At 43.9% G+C, this 21,929-nt stretch overlaps 1 long non-coding RNA gene across 2 annotated transcripts; it reads right to left on the bottom strand.

Moving 5' to 3' along the window:
- Positions 1-2,942: 2,942 nt before the first annotated feature.
- Positions 2,943-7,264, bottom strand: LOC103663193. 2 transcript variants are annotated; one of them, XR_568700.2, is made up of 3 exons: positions 6,227-7,264; positions 6,013-6,123; positions 2,943-3,163 (listed from the first exon to the last, which is right to left on the bottom strand). It is a non-coding gene; the product is annotated as an uncharacterized LOC103663193 (long non-coding RNA). The 2 variants fall into 2 exon arrangements; XR_005831864.1 differs by lacking the exon at positions 2,943-3,163 and adding an exon at positions 4,613-5,348.
- Between the last annotated feature and the right edge of the window lie 14,665 nt (positions 7,265-21,929).

Genomic DNA, 21,929 nt, shown 5'->3' with positions numbered 1-21,929 from the left:
ATGCTCGGCCTTATTATTCAAAAACTAGTTTTTGTGGGAAATTGGGTAATAGAAGATGGTCAAATAAACTCCCCATAGAAGCACAGGCTTTAAAGTATGAGAAGTTGAAATGTTTCGTATTAAATGGCTCTTGCTCAAGCTAAGAAAGAAATTAGATCTCTACACCGACTACATGATTTCCCCAGACAAAAGCAGCCGATGGCCTGAATACATTTCAAAGCATTTCCAAAAGACCCAGGAAAAGACCAGAAAGAGGTAGTTTTGCAAAAGAGGAGAAGATGTTGCAAGTACAGCATTACAAACACTGAAATGTGTCTTTAAACTCGGCCACGCAGATGGAACCCATTGTTCAGTTAGCTCTTGTGTTCCTTCAGATTAAATGGCATATGTGAGTAAACGTGTCAAAATAAAGGAAACTCACAGAGACGGCAGGTGAGGAGCAGGGGAATACACCAAAAATGGTCAAGACTTGGGAAGCGGCTAATTGCATTCATTGCAAAATCCCCAGTGATGGGGCAAGCACTGGGGCAGCAGTTAGCCGGCAACGGGGACACAGCAGGGTCACAAGAGTGCGAAATATAAAATTGTGAAATGTGCTCTAACAAAAAACATCTTACTAAGAATAAGAGGTGACACATCCACCCGCAATGCAGCTCCAGTCACCGAGGCAAACCTTGTCTAAACATTTCTGTGAAGTCATGCCCAGGGGATTCACTGGAAAGATCCAGGGCTACAACTCAGGAGGCCGGGGTTCTCATGCATTCTAGACCCCAGGCGCACAAAGGGAATCATTTCATCTCTCTGACCCTCAATTCTTCCTCTGAGGGCTGATGGAGTTGAAGCGGACTCTGCAGCCTCCCTCTGGCCTTGCAGGGGGTGATTCTCCAGAATGAGCCACGAGCGCACACTGCAGAAGGGGAAAGCTGCACATTGGGCACCTACGAAGAAGATCTTGGTTAATGCTGGCTCGCCCCGTAACCTTCTCTTTGCCTAATTACAACATGCACAAGAGGAAATTACACCGTGAAATGCACACTGACGGACTTAGAGACAAAAAGCGTCTTCTGTAGGTGTGGTTTGTTTCAGCAAGAGATTCAAATGAATGCTATCAGTTTGGTAAAGGCACTTAGGAGCCCGGAAATTGGGTGCTTGACCACATTTCTGGTCTTCTGAGAAACTTCCAGTTTAATAATACACTCTGAGCAACTGAGCAGAAGTGCTTAAGCCTTTTGGGCAGCTCCTGCTTGTGATGATCTCCCCAAGCAGGGAACACACGTCCGTAGAGGGTTGCCATGTGGGTATGTTGTCTGGATGACGGCACAGCAGGCCTTCAGGTGGTCGTCACCCAGCAAATGGACAGAGAGCCCAGCAGGGAGGAGTGGCCGTTGGTGGGTCCGCATCCCAGCCTGTTGCCCACGAGCTGTGTGGACAGGGCAAGTTACCTTCCCTAACTTCTCTCTCCCTTGGTTTCCCCCTCCTGCAACCGTTGATAATAATAATGTCAATGCCAACAAGTTGTTCCAAGGTGAAAATGAGCTAGGATCTACTAAGTGCTTCGGAAAGTACCTGACCGGGAATGGTGACACGCGTACGTATTGTTATTAACCCAACACAAAACCAGCCTGCATCAGGGAAACCCTATCATTCACCAGAAGAGCGGGTGTACGTGTGCGTCATGGTGTATGTGCACAGCGTGTGTCCCTATTCAGTGATGTGGACAATGGATTCCGTTACAGAGTCCGTCCCTCATTCAATGCAGCTGAACCAGTGAGAGCTCACGTCTACCAGAGAGCACGCCGGACGACGCTGGGGATAAGAGCTCACTGATTCTTCCAGTTTTTGAACCTCAGGTACTGAAACGTTCACGGAAAGGTTGATCGAAGCCCCGTTCTTGCCCTAGACCATGAGCTCATTCCTTCACTCCTTCCCCTGATGCGAGTTTACTGACCAGGGGCCACGGACTAAGCCGTGCCCCGTGCAATCACGATGTGGAACTGTCACGCCGAATGCCAGACCATGTGCCACCAGACGAAATCTCCACTGAAGGGAGATGGGAATCCTTCCTGAAAGAGGTAGAACTTACCAGAATTTTAAAGATGTGTGGGCATTCTGCAGATAAGACCACTGGTGGAGACGATACCTGATGGAAGGACCCGCTACCAAAGACATGAAGGTGGGAAGTCAATGATCTAGGGTGGCCCAAGGGGCTTCCAAGCCCGGAGTATGCAAGATTCTGCAGCCGGGGAACAGGTGGGAAGGCCGGCCCGGCCACACCAGCAAGGCTTGTGCGTGATTCAGGCAGGCAGGGGTACAGCTGGCTTGGAGGACGTGGTCTACAGAAGTGATACCCTGTTTCAAACAGGTTTCTGTGCAAAATGTCACACATGAAGCGTCAGTGTGGGGAAGCGGTTGAGGGCCGGGACTCCGCTGCTTGATGGCCTGGGTTGTGCCCCATTCAATGGACATTTTGCTCAGAGCCGTGCGCCAGAAGGAGCAAGCTGGGAGTGGTGAGCCGGATGAGCCCAGAAGGGGGGGAACTGGACACTGGTTATTCATACAGGGGTGAAGAGCTAAGGCAGCAAAGCATGGAAAGGTGGAGACATGGAGGATCACACGCTGGTCCCAGAGGAGGCAGGCCTCCCCAAGTCATTGCCAGCAGACAGGAAGGTGGCAGAAACACACAGAGTGAGGCCAGGTGAGCATGGTCACATCCAATGACAAGGTGGTGACAGATGTCACATGTTCTGGGATTTTGTGCCATGTGGCTCCGGCCCACCCCCCACCCCCCCCAGGTCCCCAGATGTTCCTGCTTTGCTCTAGGGGAGGAAGCCCTGTGACTCCTGAATGGTGAGCACTGGTGCCACTCGCTCCCCAGGGAGGGGCACCTGGGATTAGCGCCTCCCCAGAGCTTCCTGAGCTCATCAAGACACGTGAGGGGGAAATCTTGGTGTACAAAGTTGGTTTACTTGCCCAGGGCTGAAAATTCCTGAAACAGGCCCAAACACCTAAGGGAGGAAGGAAGCTGTATGCACGGAGGATTCAGCAGTGGGCTCTCCGTGTGCCGCACGCAGGCTTCGGTTCCACTCGGGGCTACAGTCACAGGTACCTCCAGGGCACTTGGACCTGCCTGTGTACTTTCACGGCGTTGCACCCTCATGCCACCCTGTCAAGAGATGAGAGGTGTTGGGACCAGGAGTCAGACCCCAGCTGACCAGGCTGCAAGTGAGCCGGGGCACTCAGTGCCTCCCGGCCGTGTCCTCCTATGTGGCTCACCCCACGTGCAGACAGCCCAGCCGGACTGCGAGGCAGGAACGGAGCTTGACAGGTGCGACCCCAGCTGAGACCCACATGCCTCCAGCCTCCAGGCATTGACCCCTTTGCTCGTAGCCATCTGTGTGGTGGTTCCCAACACAGGACTCGTGATGCGCCCTGACCCGTGCCACTCTGGACCTTTCTCCTAATATACAAGAAGGTGACCTCTTCCATAATGAAAGCAGCCGCTGCCCCGAGACCCAGTGTCCGCTCCTCTGGAATTGCCTGGGCCTCAGCTACCCCAGGGTCCCTGCCCGCTGCTTTCCGGGGGAGGTGGGGAGGGAAGGCCCTGTCCAGGGCATCTTCCCCTCTCCCACCCCACCAGCCATCTCAAGTGATTTCTTGTGTGGGTGGCTTCATCCCCGCTTCCTCCCTGTACCAGGTCAGACCCAGCAGATTGGACAGACACCCCGATGCCTCCATCACTGAGAAACTCAGACTGGCACAGAAGGTGGGGGCCTGTCCTTCCCTGAGACTGCCGTGGGGTGGGTAACACGGAACTCAAGTGCAGGAGAGTTGGTGCAGAGCCCACAAGGTGGACCCTGAGCAGGTCGAGGTGGGAGCTGGGCAAACCGTGCTTAGCTGCACGGTGCTCGCCGTCACTGAGCAGGGCTCGTTTGCTGGGAGAGCTGTAGTCAGGCTGGTAACACACCACCTCCTAGCCAATCCCTTCTCCTCATCTTGCAGCTCTGGAATTGTCCCTCCCAAGAAAGCCTCAGCACACGAGCTTTGCCTCGGGCTTCGATTTCTAGAATCCCAGACAGCCAGCTTTTTCTTTCTCCTAGAATCTGTAGAAGACGTAAAATGCAGCTATATTCCCCCAAAATACGTTCCTGGCACTAGATACCTTAGTAAGATTGGCAAATGGTGGAGCCTTGTAGAGAAATTGGTGCCTGTTTTCCTTTGTCTCCAGCAGAGCCACCCAAACCACTCCTGACCGGGGGACCAACCTTTTATACATTCCAGCAAAATTGTTTAATTTCTAAGTGAAACTGAAGTTTGCTGGGAAAGCATCTGGGAAGCCCTCTGGAGCACTCTTTTTGGGTATGATATGCGTTCGTTAACTTTACTGGAGATGCGTCAGAGCGTGGAAATTTGTCGTGATAAAGGGAAACATTTTGAAGGGTAAACTAGGAGACTTTGTTGTTACGGAAAATACATGTTTTTACCATTAACTATTTGGAGAGCATTCTTTTTTTTTTTTTTTTAAGATTTTATTTATTTATTTGACAGAGATAGAGACAGCCAGCGAGAGAAGGAACACAAGCAGGGGGAGTGGGAGAGGAAGAAGCAGGCTTCCAGCAGAGGAGCCTGGTGTGGGGCTCGATCCCAGAATGCCAGGATCACGCCCTGAGCCGAAGGCAGATGCTTAACGACTGAGCCACCCAGGCGCCCCTGGAGAGCATTCTTTTCCAAGACAAATTTAATCATTTACTTAACAGCAACACAATAAAGCCTTCCTATTTAAATAGGAAAACAAACAATACCCATTATTTTTGACATCAAAACTGAGAAATGAGGAAGGAAAAAGAATTATCATTATGACAGGGAAGATGTGACCCAATACATTCATTTGCCTAAATAGTAGGCAGGAAAATGCGAGAATTTAGCAGTGTAGCTGGACAAAATGTCAACATTTAAAAACAGTGGCTTTCCTGCCTACTGGAGACAGGTGTCACGGAGTGGCAGCCAGCTTGCGCTCACCCCTGCTGCTGCATGACCACGGCTCATGCCCAAACTCCTGGGGCTCCTGTCTCCTCAAGTGTGAACTTGGGGTGCTGAACCTTGCTGCCCTCAGAGGTTCTGGGAAGTCACTGTAGTTTGACTCCCTCAACACCTAATCCCAGGCTCACTCTTCTAGCCTCCCTGTTCTTTGGGGTTTTTGCAACCGTCACACACTTTCAGAGACTTCCTTGGAGCTGGGGTGGCTGTTTGACACAATTCTGGCCAGAGGGATGGATGAAGTCACAGATGTCTCCTGTTTTCCTTTGCTTCCACCTTAAAAATGGAGTTAATGCTGGAACTGTGACACCTGTCTGATAAGGACGAAAAGGGCCAATGTCAGCAACCTGTTATCACATCTCTGAGCTTCTGTAATGTGTGAGAAACAAATCCGGATTTGTTTAAGCTATTGTTGGGTGAGTATTTGGCGACCTACAGATTTTCATTTGTGTCTGAATAATATGTAACGCATAACATAAAAAACATTTGGTGCACCTAAAGAATGCTTAATAAATGCCAGCTCTTGTTATTATATTTTAACATATTATACTTAAATATATTTAAAGTACAATTGGGGAAAGTGTGAGATTCATAATAAAAAACTGGTAAATAATTCATACTATACCGAGCAACAAAGTACAAGCTGACCTGGGTAAAGAAAACTATTAAACACCGAATAATGGCATAAAAGGAGACATATAAGTGACAAGATTGAACACATTTCTGGCTTAAGAGTCAGTATTGGGGCCTGGGTGGCTCAGTCGATCAAGCGTCCGACTCTTGGTTTCGGCTCAGGTCACGATCTCACGGCTGTGGGATTGAGACCCACGTTAGGCTCTGTGCTCAGTGCAGAGTTTGCTTCACATTCTCTCTCCCTCTCTCTCCCCCTTCTCACTCACTCTCTCTCAAGTAAATAAATAAAAATCTTTTTAAAAAAAGAGTCAATATCATAACGATAACAGTTACCCCTAAACTCACCAATAAGGATAATTCCACTCAGTCAAAAGTCCAGTGAGTAGTTTGAGGAACTTGAAAAGTTGATTCTCGTTTTCAGTTGGAAGAATAAATATTCCAAAATGACTGAGTTGGCTTTGAAAAAAAAACACAAACACGATGAATTTATTAATTAAAACAATGTGACGTCACTGAATTGATCAATGGAATGGAATTGAAATTCTAGAAATAGATTCACCTATAAACGTGAAACTGTGTATGATCACTGGGAGCATTTAAACCGAAGACTGTATCAGTCGAGGTGAGTGCAGGGAATAGAAGTCGCGCTGGGCGCTTGAGATGTTTACAACAGCATTGGAAGTTCGACAGGAGCATATTCCAGGCTGGATCTCCTCGGATGACTCAGTACACATAGAGCTTATTCAACGGGGGCCTTTGGAGCTAACTCGGGCATTGTCGCTGAAGCCATGCCAGAAACAAGCAACCACTTGAGAAACAAGAACAGCTGCTTCTCACGTTCAGGATACCAGACTGTGGTGCCCAAAGCAGTGGTCTGGGAACCGGAAGTCACATTAAGCAGCTGCCCCTCTCACCGCTGCTCCTGGATCTCCAGGACACTGGAGGATGGACACTGGGGACACCATGCAAGGAAGCTCCGCGTTGCTGAGGTCCTTGCCAGTGGCAACACTCAAGAGACATGGGAAGATGGCTCACTCCTGCCTTCCAAAATCACTCACAAGTGCATCTAAATGACAGAAGGTAATTTGCTTCCAGAACCTCAGCTTTGGGGAGTCTAGAAAATGTTTTCTCTCACTTTGCGCTTTTGCCAAGTAGAAACCAGATAAAATGGAGCTTGAGAGAATTGGTCCAAACTACCTACTCGTAACAGAAAAGAGCATCATATTGGGATCACTGGTCAGATCCTCACCTCATGCCAAACATAAAAATATTCCCACGTAATTAAAGATTTAAGTGTTGAAATTACACATAAAATTACCCAAAAACATATGGGGGAACAAATCTATAATCTTGGGGCTAAGGCATAACATGAAACCCAGAGGCTATAAAAGAAAAGATAAGCATATTTAATTGAGTAAAAACCAAGCAGCTTTGGTTTGATAACAGACACACTGAACCAAGTTCAAAGACAAGAAGTTAGGGGTGCCTGGGTGGTGCACTAGGTTAAGCATCTTACTCTTGGTTTCAGCTCAGGTCGTGACCTCGGCGTTGTGATATCGAGCCCCGAGTTGCGCTCTGCGCTCAGTGTGGAGTCTGCTTGAGATTCTCTCTCTCCCTCTCCCTCTACCCGTCCTGCTCGTGCTCTCTCTCTTAAAATAAAATAAATAGATCTTTAAACAAACAAACAAAAAACCAAAGTCAGAAAGTTGGGGGAAATAACTATAATTTTTATTCTAGATAAAAGGTTAATATTTTTAATATGTAAGAGTTCTTACAAATCCACAGAAAAGGATCAACAGCCAATAGTAAGATAGGCGAAGGACAAGAATAGCTAATTTTTGCAAAAACTCAATTGCGGATGACTTTGAAGCATATGGAAACATGAGTAACTTCATTAATAATGAATACATGAAATTACAATGAGAATTTTTTACTTATCCAACTGGCAACCCCAGTGAGCGATAATATCCACTGTTGGCAGGAGCGGTATGGAAATCAAGTGCAAATGGATGCACACTTTCAAAGTGAGTGTGGCGGTGGGCGTCTCATGTTCAAATGTGCCCACCTTTTAACCTGCAATACACTTCCTAGAATCTGTCTCAGAACTCACAATACACTTCTCAGAATGTGTCCCACAGAAATAAGCACCTAAGTGAGCAAAGACTCACGCCACCAGGATTTTGACTACAGAGTTATCTGGAGCAGGAAAAACTGGAACAACTCTTAGTGCCCACCAAGGGGCCATTAGTTAAATAAATGATGATACATCCATACAGTGGCATTCTGAATGGCAATGACAAAGAAGTAGCTCTATTTCTATTGACTTTGAAAGATGGCAATAACATGGTACGTCGAGAGTAGATGTACGTAGGTAACGTGATTCCACTTGTTTCTTTTTTTTTTTTTTTGTAAGATTTTATTTACTTATTTGAGAGAGAGAGAGTACGAGCAGGGGGAGCGGCAGAGGGAGAAGGAGAGGCAGGCTGCCTGCTGAGCAGGGAGCTCCACAGGGGGCTCGATCCCAGGACCCCGGGATCATGACCTGAACCGAAGGCAGACGCTTCACAGCGTTTCCACTTGTTTCTAAAGACAAAAATGTGTATTATGTACACAGCAACTCTGGAGGGGTGCACACAATTGCTCCTGGTGTTTACCCCGGGGCTGGAGGAGTAGCGCTCAATGTGGGCAGAAATCCCATTTTTACAGTGTACTTCTTCAAGTTTCCACATCTCTAAAGGACTGGTATTCAAAAAAATGAAGATGCGAAAGAACTAAACCCCCAATTCAGCCATTTAACATAGAAGCATGGCCACCGAGGTGAATAAACCCCCTTTACAGTCAAAAGTTGCTTAGAGCTCATTTGATAGATAGGGAAATTAGGGCTCACACCTCATTGGTCCAGAGTCTAGATGGAAGGAATTGCATTATTTCCTGAGGCCATTATTTCCGAATTCTAAAACCAGAAGCAAAGAATGCTTTGGCGTTTTAAAGTTGCATTACATCTTCCTCTAGAGAAGCTGCCGCTTCTGGCTAGTGGTGGTTAACTTTCCTGCCAAGGTTGCCTGGTCTGCAAGACCAGCATCTTCCAGGCACCCTTGAGGTGGGCTGTGCGCAGAATTTCTCTCCTGATTAGCACCTGCAGTTGCTGCCCCCAGTACTTATTATCTGCCGCTTGCCTGCCCAATCTGCGAATTATTATTTATTTTTTTTTTTTTTTGCTTAAACTGAGTCACCTTATCTTGGCTTGCTGCTTGCCTGTGCAAGCTGTCGTAATTGGCCTATTGCTGTAATTTCCTGAGTACAATCATATGTGTTACATTGCTTAAAAATTTCCTTTGAAATGTTGTACTTGAACCTTTGTTTTCAACCCAGCCTCTTTTGTAAATCTATTCTTTGGTTCTTTCTTACAAATGATCCAGCCCCCAATATGCTTCAGTTAAAAAAAAAAATCATTTATTTTAAATTTGTGGAAAGAGCCAAGAGTATGTGACTGAGAGCATGCATCCATACCCTCTGTGCCATTTGCCTGCTGTGTGGCTTTGGGCAAACCGCTTAACCTCTCTGGGTCCGTCACTGCATATATAAGTGCTATATGAGTGCTTGTTACCTTGAATTAAATAATACTATGGTAATTTGTGCTCGATTGTCTGATCGCTGAGGCACCAGAGCTTCATTCATTCAACAACCCTGACCTCATTAGCGGGCTGCAGAGAGCCTGCTGGCTGTCGGGTGGCGGCTGGACGGTAGAGGAACCCAGGTAGAGCAGGGAGGCCTCCAGCACCCGTCCCACACTAGCCACGTCTTTCCACCTTCACTGTCACCACCTGGGCCCCAGGCATCTTCCCCTCCACGTGACCCTGTGACAGACTGCTGGTTCGGCACGTGGGACAGAACATAGCCAGGCTGCCTGCTGCTCAGCAGAACTTCTCTGCTTCCCATCACTCCACCCGTGATCCGCGAGGGTCTGCAAAGCCCACTCCCTTCCACCTCTTCAGTTCATCTCACACCTCTCTTCTTGCTCCCGAGGCGCCAGACACACGACTCTTCCTTCGGTGTTTTTACTATGTTACTCCCTTTCCCGCCTCCCGGCCTTTGCCTGTGCTGATTCCTGTGCCTGGAACATTCTCCCCAATGTTTTGGCTGGCCTCCTTTTCTTTCCTTAGGTCCAGCTTCCATGTGATCCCCAGTAAGAGCGGGGTGTGTGTCCACCCATCACCCATTCCTATGTCTATTTCTTGGGGTGGGGTAGTGCCCCAAATTTCCTCTCTGGAAGTGTCCCTCCCACACTGCGTGGGGTTGACGCAGGGAAGCCACACCAGGCCCAGCAAATATGAGCTATGGAGTCTTTCTCTTCGTTTCCCCAGAGAAGAATCTTTCAGGCATCCCAGCGATGGCATGGCAATAGTGACATGGTGGCCGCATGGACAGAGCACTGAAGAATTAAGTGACCTTGTACCCAGACTTCTCACTTCACCCCCACCTTCCTATTATTGATCCCGAGCCTCGTGACATCTGCACATGGATACTGAGCCCCTTTGCACCGATTCGGCCCCTGCAGGCATCTGCGGGGCAGCCGCCTCCGCCCTACAAGGCCAGCTCCTCTCCCCATGCAGTGTGCGGACATCGCTCATCCTTGTGGGTGGGTCTTCTCCCTTCCCGTGTCCCACTGGACTGACACCCTCAGAAGCCCAGCCCCCTCTTGCTGCTTCCGTGGAGTTTGAGTGAGGAGAGGAGACTCCTTAAGGACAATGACTATCTATCACCAAATCCAGCTTCAAGCGGGTCCCTAGAAAGCGTAGCCCTCTCGTCTCAGGAGAGGACTGCAACCTTGTCCTGCTTTCCTCACACCTCCTACCTCATCACCTCGCTGCTCAGACCCAGGAAATGACCTCCTGTGCTACAGTCTCACAGAGAAAAGACCAACTCCCTCCACTGTCTGTCATCACTGCAGGGTTCCCCCAGTGCACACACCTCTTTTCTGTTTCTCCATCACCATGGAAGAGGTGCCCTCTCCTGTCTGAGCCTGATAATTGTCCTTTTATGAAGCTCTGGTGCCGTTCTCTCCCCCCGGGACCTTGCTCTGTAGCTGGGCACCCCTCAGTCCAGCATTTGATATTAACTCGATGTCGTCAGCATCGGGACTTATGGTGACCAACCACCCCAGTTTACTGGGGAATTAGGGGGTTCCCTGGACTCAGGGAACTTTCAGCACAAAAGTCAGAATGAATTTGTCACCCAATTTTTCTCCTATGTTCTGAACTAATCCTCCTTCAACCCCACACTGTTTCTTCATCTCCTTCCCTAAATCTCTCCTACCTTTCACACCCCAGCTTCTTAAAGCAGGTGTTTGTACTCTGGGGGGTTGCTCACCGCCCTCCCCAGTCACTTCAGTAGAAAAGGAACAGAGTCTGGTGACTGCAGGAGCAGCTTTGGGCATCTGACTGCCATCCCTGCTGTAGGGCGCTCCCGGTTCTGCGGGGCTGGGGGCAAGACCCCTTTCCCTCCATTCCACTGCATGCTGCCACCAGCCCCACCATTTCCCTGAGAGTGTTCTTGGCAGGGTCAGTGGTTCACGTCCAGACACACATCCCATCATCATCCCACTTAGATATTCAGTCAATGACGCTCAACACAGGTGAGCCTTGGCTTCTGTGCTCTTAGCTCCCATCAACCTTTGCAGCTTGCTTGCAGGCTTCATCCTTCTAATCATGAAATTCCTAGGCCCTCTTCTCGTTTTACACACTCACCCTGGGGGGCTCATCCACTTGGAAGGCTCCATTTGTCCTTTCTGTGCTGGTAAATACAAGTCTATGTCCAGTTCACATCTCTCCTGGGGACAAGACTGGCATATCCAATGGACATACCCATTTGCATGTCTCCAAGGCAACTCATGCTCAACTCATCCAATATCAATCTCATCATCGTTATCCATCTCAGATAGTCGGGCCAGTTGCTACCCAGTTGTACAAGCCACTGGGTAGCTAACTGTCATCCTTGATTCTTCCCTCACCACACCTACTATGTCAGTGAGGATTCTTAGTTGCAAGCCTGATTAATCTAAGTCGGAAGGATTTTACTGGAAGGATATTCAGTAGCTCACAGATGCTACAGCAAGACTGCTGAGCCACAGTTCATCTTAGCAGGGCCAAAATCGAAGCCTGGTCAATCACAGAACTGGCACTGCCTCTGGGCACAGACACTGCTGTTTGCATCACTAAAAATTCTCATCCCGGACCTCGGAGGCTACTGCAAAAATCACAACTGATGCCGCAATTACCAACTTCACCAGGATGGAGTCTATGTAGTACCGGCTTACTTTTATGACTGGCTTACAACCAACAAAGAGGATGGGGATTGGGGGGAGGGAAAGCACTGCATTTGGCTGACAAAGTATAATGGCTTCATGTAAGTGGCTTCATGCAACGAATATTAGGAGGTGAGTATCCAGCCTTTTTTGCTTCAGGAATGGGCATAGCGGTTCTGCATCACAAGATGGTCAATTCCTTAAGCATAGGAATGAGGTTCTGATGTCAGGTGGCCACAAAGAATGGACAGTATCTACCGTCCACCCCACTGACTGCTCAACATATGCTCTTTACACACTTACACTTCTTCCTTTTTTTTAAGATTTTATTTACTTATTTAAGAGAGAGAGCATGAGCAGGGGGAGGAGCAGAGGGAGAAGGAGAAGCAGACTCCCCGCTGAGTGAGGAGCCCAACTCAGGGCTCAATCCCAGGACCCTGAGATCATGACCTGAGCCAAAGTCAGAAGCTTAACCGACTGAGCCACCCAGGTGCTCCTCACACACTTACACTTCTTAAAAAAAGAAAATGCTCCTACCTGACATAATGCAACTCTCCCTCATACAACAAAGCCCCATTTTGTTATCTGTCCAGAACTTTCTCTTCTTCTGCATGCAGCTTCAAATCCAGGATCTTATATAATGACCATGTCTGCCTTATTTCTAAAATGATCACATCTCCATATTTTGTCATGTAAGGGCTACATGTCGATTATATCTCAATAAAACTCAAAGAAAAAAATGCCTCTTAATGGTGTAGAAGAAAACAGAGAGGGATGATTTCAAACAGTTTTCCTTCTCCTTGGAGCAGTGAGGAAGAAAGCACAGAGAACTTTTGTGGCATAGTTTTGTGACCACCCTGTAGCTCTACTAAGCAAATCGAGCAAGCAGTTCCTTAAATTCTTATTCCCCTTGTCTCCTACCATCCCTCAGTTAATCCTTGGTGCTGGGGGTTGATGCAAACAGTCATCCCTGAAAGATAGGAGCCTTTGGTGGCCCTGCCTTTACAGACTTCCAGTAATATTTATCACTGGAAAAGAGAAGTCAGGCGCATCAGGGTATCCCCAGGGAACCCCCCCCGGGTCCGAGCACACTCTCCTCCTGACTCCCATGTGTAACACGGTCCTTATTTCCTCTTGACAATCAGTTCAGCCCCTCCATCCGACTGCACGGCCCCTCCTGTATTACCTGCTCACTGGAGGTCGTAAGAACCCTAATGTGGCCAGCTGGCAGGCTTAGACTTCCAGTTTAAAGACAGAATTACTATATCAGCTGGTGGAAGCCTCTTCCTCTTGGGTATTAAGTCCTCTAAGTGATCGGAACATGGAGTCCTGAGGATTGAATGGAAGACTTTGACACAGTTGATTGAGAGAACAAAACTGTCCGGCCCCTGAAAATGCTGCTGAAGAGATACCCAACATCTCTGTGACCTTCTCTCCTGCAGCAATTGCTAAATCAGCAGGAAGATGTGCCTCACCCCTCTTGCACCATCACATTTTTCTCTCAATTTTCATCCAAAACCCCAGTTGCAGGAGACTAGCAAATGTGGCGTTTAGCCTCTGTGTTACATGAAGGGCCACTCAAAGGGGGTTGGAATGGCACCTGAGTGCCATTCTCCATGGCACCTTCAAGACACAGCCTAATCCATCTGTTGCCTGGGGGCTGGATGGCTACTCTGTTTGGACCACTCTGTTTGGTCACTGGTGAACTGGAGACTCTGCAGTGTCAGGAACGAGGTCTGCCTTGGTGGGGTGAGGACTAGGACTTCGCCATGTCTTCATGTTTGTTATCCTGTTCCCTGACAGTGGTCCGTCAGGCTCCTCAGTACGTCTTCAGCGAGTCCTTTATTCCACATGTCCAGAGCTGACCACCTAGGTCACGTCTCACTTACACATACCAGGGGCCATCAGAACTCCTCTCCTTAGTACTAGCTGGAGTTTTCCTTCCTTCAATTACATGTTGTCCGGAAAAATCCATTCCATATTCCACTCAAGTTCCCAAGGATCTGGGACCAATTTTTATATTGTGTAGGGTACTTTGCTGCAAGCAACAGAGACCAAATGTGGCTAATGTAAACAGAACACTTACTTATTTCAAAATTACCAGGCAATTCACACAATCCGTGGGAGGGTTGGCAAACCAGGGTTGGAGGCCACAGAACCAGTGGTCATCCCCCAAATCAGACTGCAGGAATGGTCTCATGAAAGCACCGCCGTCTACAATGTTGGACAGAGAAACCACAGCTTGCGTGTCTGACACCTTCGGTGTTGTCACCAGAATTAATGTCCCTGCAGAGGGGTGCAGCCACCTTCGCAGGCTCTGCCCCACAGGGAAGGAATCTGTGTGACTTCACTGCTTCGTGTCACCATCTTCTGATTAAACACTGGGGATGAAGAGCCATAAAGAGGGTGGGTGTGATTGGCAGGGTCTAGATCCTATGCTCTTTATGTCCTGGCTCCTAGGAGGCTCGAAAATGAATGCATGGTTTTTCAACTACTGTGATAGGAGGCAGACTCTGTTCTCAGACACAGGAAGAGGTTCAGCTGCTGTGTGGCTGTAAAGAATGACAAATATTCACTATGTTCCCCATATATACTCAATTACTCTTTCTACCTATAGTAGAGTATCTAAATCCATTTCCTACCAACTCTACCTCCTAAATCTCTCTAACAGCTTTGTTGAAATGCAATTCACATGCCATAAAATTTACCCATTTAAAGTATATAATTCAATGGTCTTTACAAACATAATAAATGTTTGTAAATTGGGGTAAAATACATAACATATAAAATTTGCTGTTTTAACCATTTTAAGTGTACGGTTCAGTAGCATTAATCACATTCATAATGTTGTGCAGCCATCACCACCATTTCCAAAACTCTTTTCATCATGCCAAACAGAATCTCTATAATCATATCCAATAATGCTCTGTTCCCCACCCCTTAGTGCCCGATAAACTCTAATCTACTTTCTGTCTCTATGAATTTCCGTATCCCAGATTTCATAAAAATAGAATCATACAATATTTGTCCTTTTGTGTCTCACTTAGCATAGGCTCACCCATGGTGTAGGACATATCAGATCTTCATTCATTTATGGCTGAATAATATTCCATGACATGTATAGACCCTATTTTGTTTATTCATTTGTCTGTTGATGGACACTTGGGTTGTCCCACCTTTTGGTCATTCTGAACATTGGCATACATATATTTGTTGGGATCCCTGCTCTCAATTCCTTTGGGTATATAACTAGGAGTGGAATTGCTGGTTCATAGGGTAATTCAATGTATAGCTTTTAAATCTAGCTAAAATATGAGAAACCCAGAAAGTTGTTTTCCATAGAGACTGTATCATTTTATATTCCGACCAGCAATGGGCAAAGGTTCCAATTTCTCCACATTCTTGCCAACACTTGTTATTTTCCATTTTTTATTATAGCCAGGTGTGAAGTGGTATCTCACTGTGGTTTTGATTAGCTATTCGGTGATGATTAGTGATGTTCAGGATCTTTTCATGTACAGATGCATGTGTATATCTTCTTTGAAGAAATATTTTATTCAAGTCCTTTGGCCATTTTAAAAATTGAGTTGTTTGTCTTTTCGATGTTGAGTTTGTAAGAGTTCTTTATATTTTGTGAATACTGGACCCTTACCAGATATACAGTTTTCAAATAATCTTCTCCATTATGTGGGTTGCTTTTTCACTCTATTGATAGTATCCTTTGATGCACAGAAATTTTTAAATATGATGAAGGGCAAGTTGTCAATTTTTTCATTGCTGTTACTTGTGCTTCTAGTGTTATATCTAGGAATTCATTGCCAAATCCAAGGTCTTGAAGATTTGCTCCTAAGCTTTCTCTAAGAGTTTTGTGATTTTAGCTCTTATATTTAGCGCACTGATCCATTTTGAGTTAATTTTTGTTTAATTTTGTATATTGTGTGAATTAAGTGGTCTAACTTCATTCTTTTCTACCATCTGTTGAAAAACTGTTTTTCCCCATTAAATGCACTTGTTCCCCTTGCAAAAACCAATCAGTCAGAGATGCATGAGCTTATTTCTAAACTGTCAATTCTATCCTACTGGTCTTATGTCTATTCTCATGAGTACCACATTGTTTTAATTACTATGGCTTTTGTTAAGTTTTAAAATCAGGAAATGTGAGTGCTCTAACTTTGTTCTTCTGTTTTCAAAATTGTTTTGGCTATCCAAGGTCCCTTTTAATTCTATATGAATTTGAAGATTAGATTTTTTATTTTGGCAAAAAAGGGCCATTGGAATTTTGATAGCACTTGCACTGAATCTGTAGATCTCTTTGGTTAGTATTAACATCTTTACACTATTAAGTCTTTCTATCCATGAGCATGGGATGACTTTCTGTTTACATTTGTCTTAATTTATTTCAGCAACGTTCTATAATTTTCAGTGTTCGAGTATCTCACATCTTAGGTTATATTTATTTTTAGGTATTTTATTTTTTCAGACACTATTGCTTCGTAATTTTTCAATGTCCTTTTCTGATTATTTATTGTGGGTGTATAAAAATACAATGGATTTTTATGTGTTGATCTTGCTTCCTGCAACTTTGTTGAATTCATTTATCACTCCAGTAGCTTTTTTTGTGGATTCTTTGGGATTTTCTATAAGTAGAATAATGCCATCTACAAATAGAGATATTTCACCTCCTCTTTTCCAATTTGGATGCCTTTTATTTGTTTTTCTTGTCTAATTGCTCTGGGTAGTATGATGTTGAGTAACAGTTGTGAAAGTGGGCATCCTTGCCTCATTCCTGATCTTAGGGGGCAGTTTTAAGTCTTTCATCATTAAGTATGGTGTTAGCTGTGTGCTTTTCATTAATGCCCTTTAGCATATTGAGGAAATTCTCTTTATTCCTAGTTTTCTGAGTCGTTTTTTTTTTTAATCATGGAAGTATGTTGGATATTGTCATATGCCTTTTCTGAATCAATTGAGATGATCATATGGGTTTTTCTTTCATTGCATTAATGTGATATATTACATTTATTGATTTTCTTATGTCGTACCATCCTTGCATTCCTGGTATAAATTCCACTGGTCACAGAATACAATCCTTTCAATGTGCTGTTGGACTCAGTTTGCTAATGTTTTGTTAAGGATTTTTGCATTTCTGTTCATAAAGGATATTAGTCTATCTTTTATCTGACTTTGGAATCAGAGTAATGCTGACCTCATAGAATGAGTTAAGAAGTGCTCTCTCATCTATTTGAAAAGGTTGAGAAGTATCGGTATTAATTCTTCTTTAAGTATTAATGGATTTCACCAGTGACACCATCTTGTCTGAGACTTTTCTTTGATTCAGTCTCCAGTTATTGTAGGTCAGTTGAGATTTATATTTCCTTTTTTAAAAAAAAGATTTTAGTTATTTATTTATTTGAGAGAGAGAGAGAGCAGGGGAAAGAGCAGAGAGAGAGAGAGGGACAGGCAGACTCCATGCTGAGCACGGAGCCTGATGGGAGGCTTGATTCCAAGACCCTAAGATCATGACCTGAGCTGAAATCAAGAGTCAGGTGCTTAGCCAACTGAGCCACCCAGTCAACCCTAGATTTTCTATTTCCTTTTAAATCAGTTTAAGTAATTTGTGTTTCTGGGTATTTGTCCATTTTATCTATATTATCTAATTTGTTGTTATACAATTGCTCATAGAATTCTTTATGATCCTTTTTATTTTTCTATGGTCAGTAGTAATGTTCCCACTTTCATTTCTGATTTTAATTACTGGCATGGTCTCTCTTTTTCCCTTTGTAAGTCTAGCTAAAGTTTGTCAATTTTGTTGGTCTTTTCAAAGAACCAACTTTTGGGTTCATTGATTTTCTCTGTTGTTTTCGTATTTTCTATTCTATTTATCTCTGCTATAATGTTATTATTTCCTTCCTTCTGTTACCTTTGAGCTTAATTCACTCTTTTCTACACCCTCCCATTTTTTCAAGGTAAAAATTAGGCTATTGTTTTGAGATCTTTCTTATTTTTTTAAGATTTTATTTTTAAGTAAACTCCATACCCAGTGTGTTGCTTGAACTCACAACCCAGAGCTCAAGTTTGCATGCTTTACTGATTGAGCCAGCCAGTTGCCCAAATATTTCTTATTCTTAAATTTTTTGACAGCTATAAATTTCCCTCTGAGCTCTGTATTTGATGCATTCCATAAGTTTGGGTATGTTGTATTTTCATTTCATTTGCCTCTAATTATCTAATTTCCTTTGTAATTTTTTCTTTGACCCATTGGTTGTGGTCAGAATGTGTCGTTTACTTTCCACATATTTGTGAATTTTCCAATTTTTCTTCTCATTGATTTCTAGCTTCATTTCATTGCTGTTAAAGATACTTTATATATGATTTCAACATTTTAAAATTTATTGACACTTGTTAGTGTCATATAGTCTATCTTAGAGAAGATCCCATGTGCATTTGAGAAGAACGTGTATCCTTTTGTTGTTAGGTGGAGTGTTCTGTGTACTTGCTAGTTTATAGAGGTTGGGCCTAGCTGGTTTATTGTGTTGTTCAAGTCTCTGTATCCTTATTGATCTTTTGTCTAATATTCTATCCATTATCGAAAGTAGAATATGGAAGTCTCCAAATATTATTTTAGAACTCTCTATTTATCCTTTCAATTCTGTCAATACCAAAGATCTCTTGACTCCATCCTTGCCACCAAACATTTCCCCTTTCCACTGTAATGGCATTTAACTGACCTCAGCCTTACTCTGATTAAATCTCTTCTCCACACAGCAGCCAAAGTGGCCTATCTTTCTTTCTTTCTTTCTTTCTTTCTTTCTTTCTTTCTTTCTTTCTTTCTTTCTTTCTTTCTAGATTTATTTGTTTATTTGAGAGAAAGAGGGGGAGAGAGAGAGAGAGGGTGAGGGAGGGGCAGAAGAACAGAATCTCAAGCAGACTCCCCACTGAGTGTGGAGCCCAACTCTGGGCTCCATCTCACAACCCTGAGATCATGACCTGAGCCAAAATTAAGAGTTGGATGCTAAACCAATGAGCACCCAGGTGCCACCCAAAGTGGTCTTTCTGAAATCAAAAACTCATCCCAACACTTTCCACACTAAAACCACTTTCCCTAGATCTCCATAGTACTCAAGAAAAAATTTCAAATTCTTTAGTGTCATTTTAAAGCCCAACATGACTTGGCTTTGACTCCTATCTCTAATTTTGTCTTTTTACCACCTGCCTTCTTAATTCCAGTTCCAGATATATTGAATGCTTCATGTTTTTGATTGCACAAATCATTCCCTAACCGTCTGAACTTTACTTTAATTTTTTTTATGCTGCCTTGAACTGCCTCTCATTCTGCACCTCCACCTCTTCACGTAGAGAATTCCTTTTTTTATAATAATTTTTTATTATGTTATGTTAGTCACCACACAGTATATCCTTAGTTTCTGATGTAGTGTTCCTTGATTCATGATTTGCATATAACACCCAGTGCACCATGCAATATGTGCCCTCCTTAATACCCATCACCAGCCTATCCCAATCCCCCATCTCCCTCCCCTCTGAAGCCCTCAGTTTGTTTCCCAGAGTCCACAATCCACATAGAGAATTCCTGTTGACCATTTAAGTGTCAGTTAAGCTATCAAATCCTCCAGGAAGCACACTCTGACTTCCTTATACAACATAAGGTGCTCTTTTGTTTTGTTTTGTTTTGTTTTAAATTCCACCCTTCCATATGCTTTGACATTTATCATAACACTTAATACCTCATATGGGAATTACTTTTTCTTTGGCTTATTGTTCTATACCACTGGAACCTTTAGCATTGTGCCTGGCACATAACAGCTTTGTTGGAAGAGCCAAGCCGCAACTGGCCATAAATATCTTCACATGTTCTTATTGGTTATGTCAAGAATACAAGGCCTTGACCACTCTTTATCTGGGCCACTTACAATGAGTAGTCCTGAGGGATGAGGTAGCATCTCCTCCCAGATGAAGAGCAGGTCGCTTTCTGTGATAGTGGTGAGTCTCCTAAGCTCTGTGTGTTCCTGTTTTGTAACACAACTCACTGCACATACAGGCATCCACTATGGAACCTTTGTGTTGGCCCTGTGGGATTGGGGGTGGGTGGCATAGGAAACCATCTGCTTTTTGCCATCAATAATCAAAGTTCTTTGTCTCTGACCCAGGAATTTCATGTCTTCTGTTAGCATGCAAAAAATGCCAAGAGGCTAACTTGTTAGCTTGCAAGTAGAATACAATCCTAGACTCTTCAGTGTCCTTGACAAAATCAAGATATAGTTATTATCTCTAGGAACAAGAACTGAAATTGGCACCTGTTATTATTTTGCTAGGGCTGCCTAACAAAGCATTATAGACTGGGTGGTTATACAACAGAAATTTATATTCCTGCAGTTCTGTAGGCTAGACATCTGAGATCAAGGTGTTGGAAGCTTTGATTTCTTCTGAGGCTTTGAGGGAGGATATGTTCCAGGCCTCTCTTCTTGGCTTGCAGGGGGCGATCTTCTCTCTATGTCTTCACATCATCCTCCCTCTGTTACATGTCTGTGTCCAGATTTCTTCTTCTTATAAGGAAAACAGTTGTATTGGAATAAGGCCCACCTTAATGTCCTCATTATAACTTAATTACCTCTGTAAAGACGCTATCTCCAAATATGGTCACATTCTGAGGTACTGGGGGTTAGGACACTGACATATGAATTTGGGAGGACCACAATTCTGCCTATAACAGCACCATAAAGAAAATCAAAATACAAGTATTCATCAGGTTTTATAGCATAATCTCCCCCTTTTTTATTATATGTAATGAATTATCAATAAAAAATAATAAAAAACTGAAACTCAAGATGTCAAAGTTATTTTGGAAAGATATAAAATTGATTTTTTCCTAGGTATTTCAAAAATTGTTCTTAAATCCTTGAAACTTGGTATTTTCCTCAAGTGGTTACACTAATAGATCTTTTTGACCATCTGAAACTGTGTTTCAGAGCAGAGATATTTCTGGCATTACACTAAAGCAATCATATTACACATATTAATTTAAAATTTTCTCTGAAATTAAAACACAGGAATAAAGAACATTTTTTTATTGATAGATATTATCTAACTAAGAGAAACGATAGAATTAAAACATTACAAGTAGTCTCAACATGAGGACAGTCTATATTGACTTGGGATTCATGCTTTTAGCTTATAATATCTCATTTCTTGTCTTGTTTATTATGTGAAATTCAACATTAGCTTTTGATGTGGAAAAGAGATTTCAAGTGAATGAGCCTTGAGGAATACAATTAAAGAATGAAGCAGCTAAAATAACTCATAATTTATGTTCCCTCAGTACAAACAAACAAGACAGTTGGAATAGAGAAAATATTTCTATTCCATGGAAATAATCTTTCAGAAAGGCTTTTAATCTCAAAAGCATTTACTTTTTTGTTTGTTTGCTTACCAAAAAATCGGTTTTTGTCTCTGAAGAACTACTACAGTAGAACCACAGTCTTGATTATGTGTAAGATCATAATTTTCTTATAGATTGGGCCATAATTGAATTACCCCAAAAATGATCATCAAATTTTACTTTTAAAAAACTTCCTTAAGAAAAAAAATAAAAAATAAAAATCTTCCTTAAGAAGGGGCTCCTGGGTGGCTCAGTCGACTTTCTTTCTGTCTTCTTTCATCAGCATAATGACGCTGAGATCTATCCGTGCTGTTGTGTGTATCAATAGTTCATTCCTTTTCACTGCTGAGTAGTATCCCAGGGCATGGATATACCACTGTGTGTTAAACCATTCACCTGCTGATGGATATGTGGGTGTTTCCTGGTTTGGGTTATTACCGACACGCTGATATGAACATTCTTAGGTAGGCTTTTGTGTGGATGGGAAGATGTTGGTAAGGGTGATGGGGAAGATAGAGAGATTGGGGTTTTATATGTTCCTTTGTTCACAAAACATTTTAAAAAGAG

The sequence above is a fragment of the Ursus maritimus genome, unplaced genomic scaffold (genome assembly GCF_017311325.1).
Source record: "Ursus maritimus isolate PB19 unplaced genomic scaffold, ASM1731132v1 scaffold_34, whole genome shotgun sequence".
Taxonomy (NCBI): domain Eukaryota; kingdom Metazoa; phylum Chordata; class Mammalia; order Carnivora; family Ursidae; genus Ursus; species Ursus maritimus.
The sequence above is the reverse complement of the archived record's forward strand: the minus strand, read 5'-3'. Positions and strand labels throughout refer to the sequence as shown.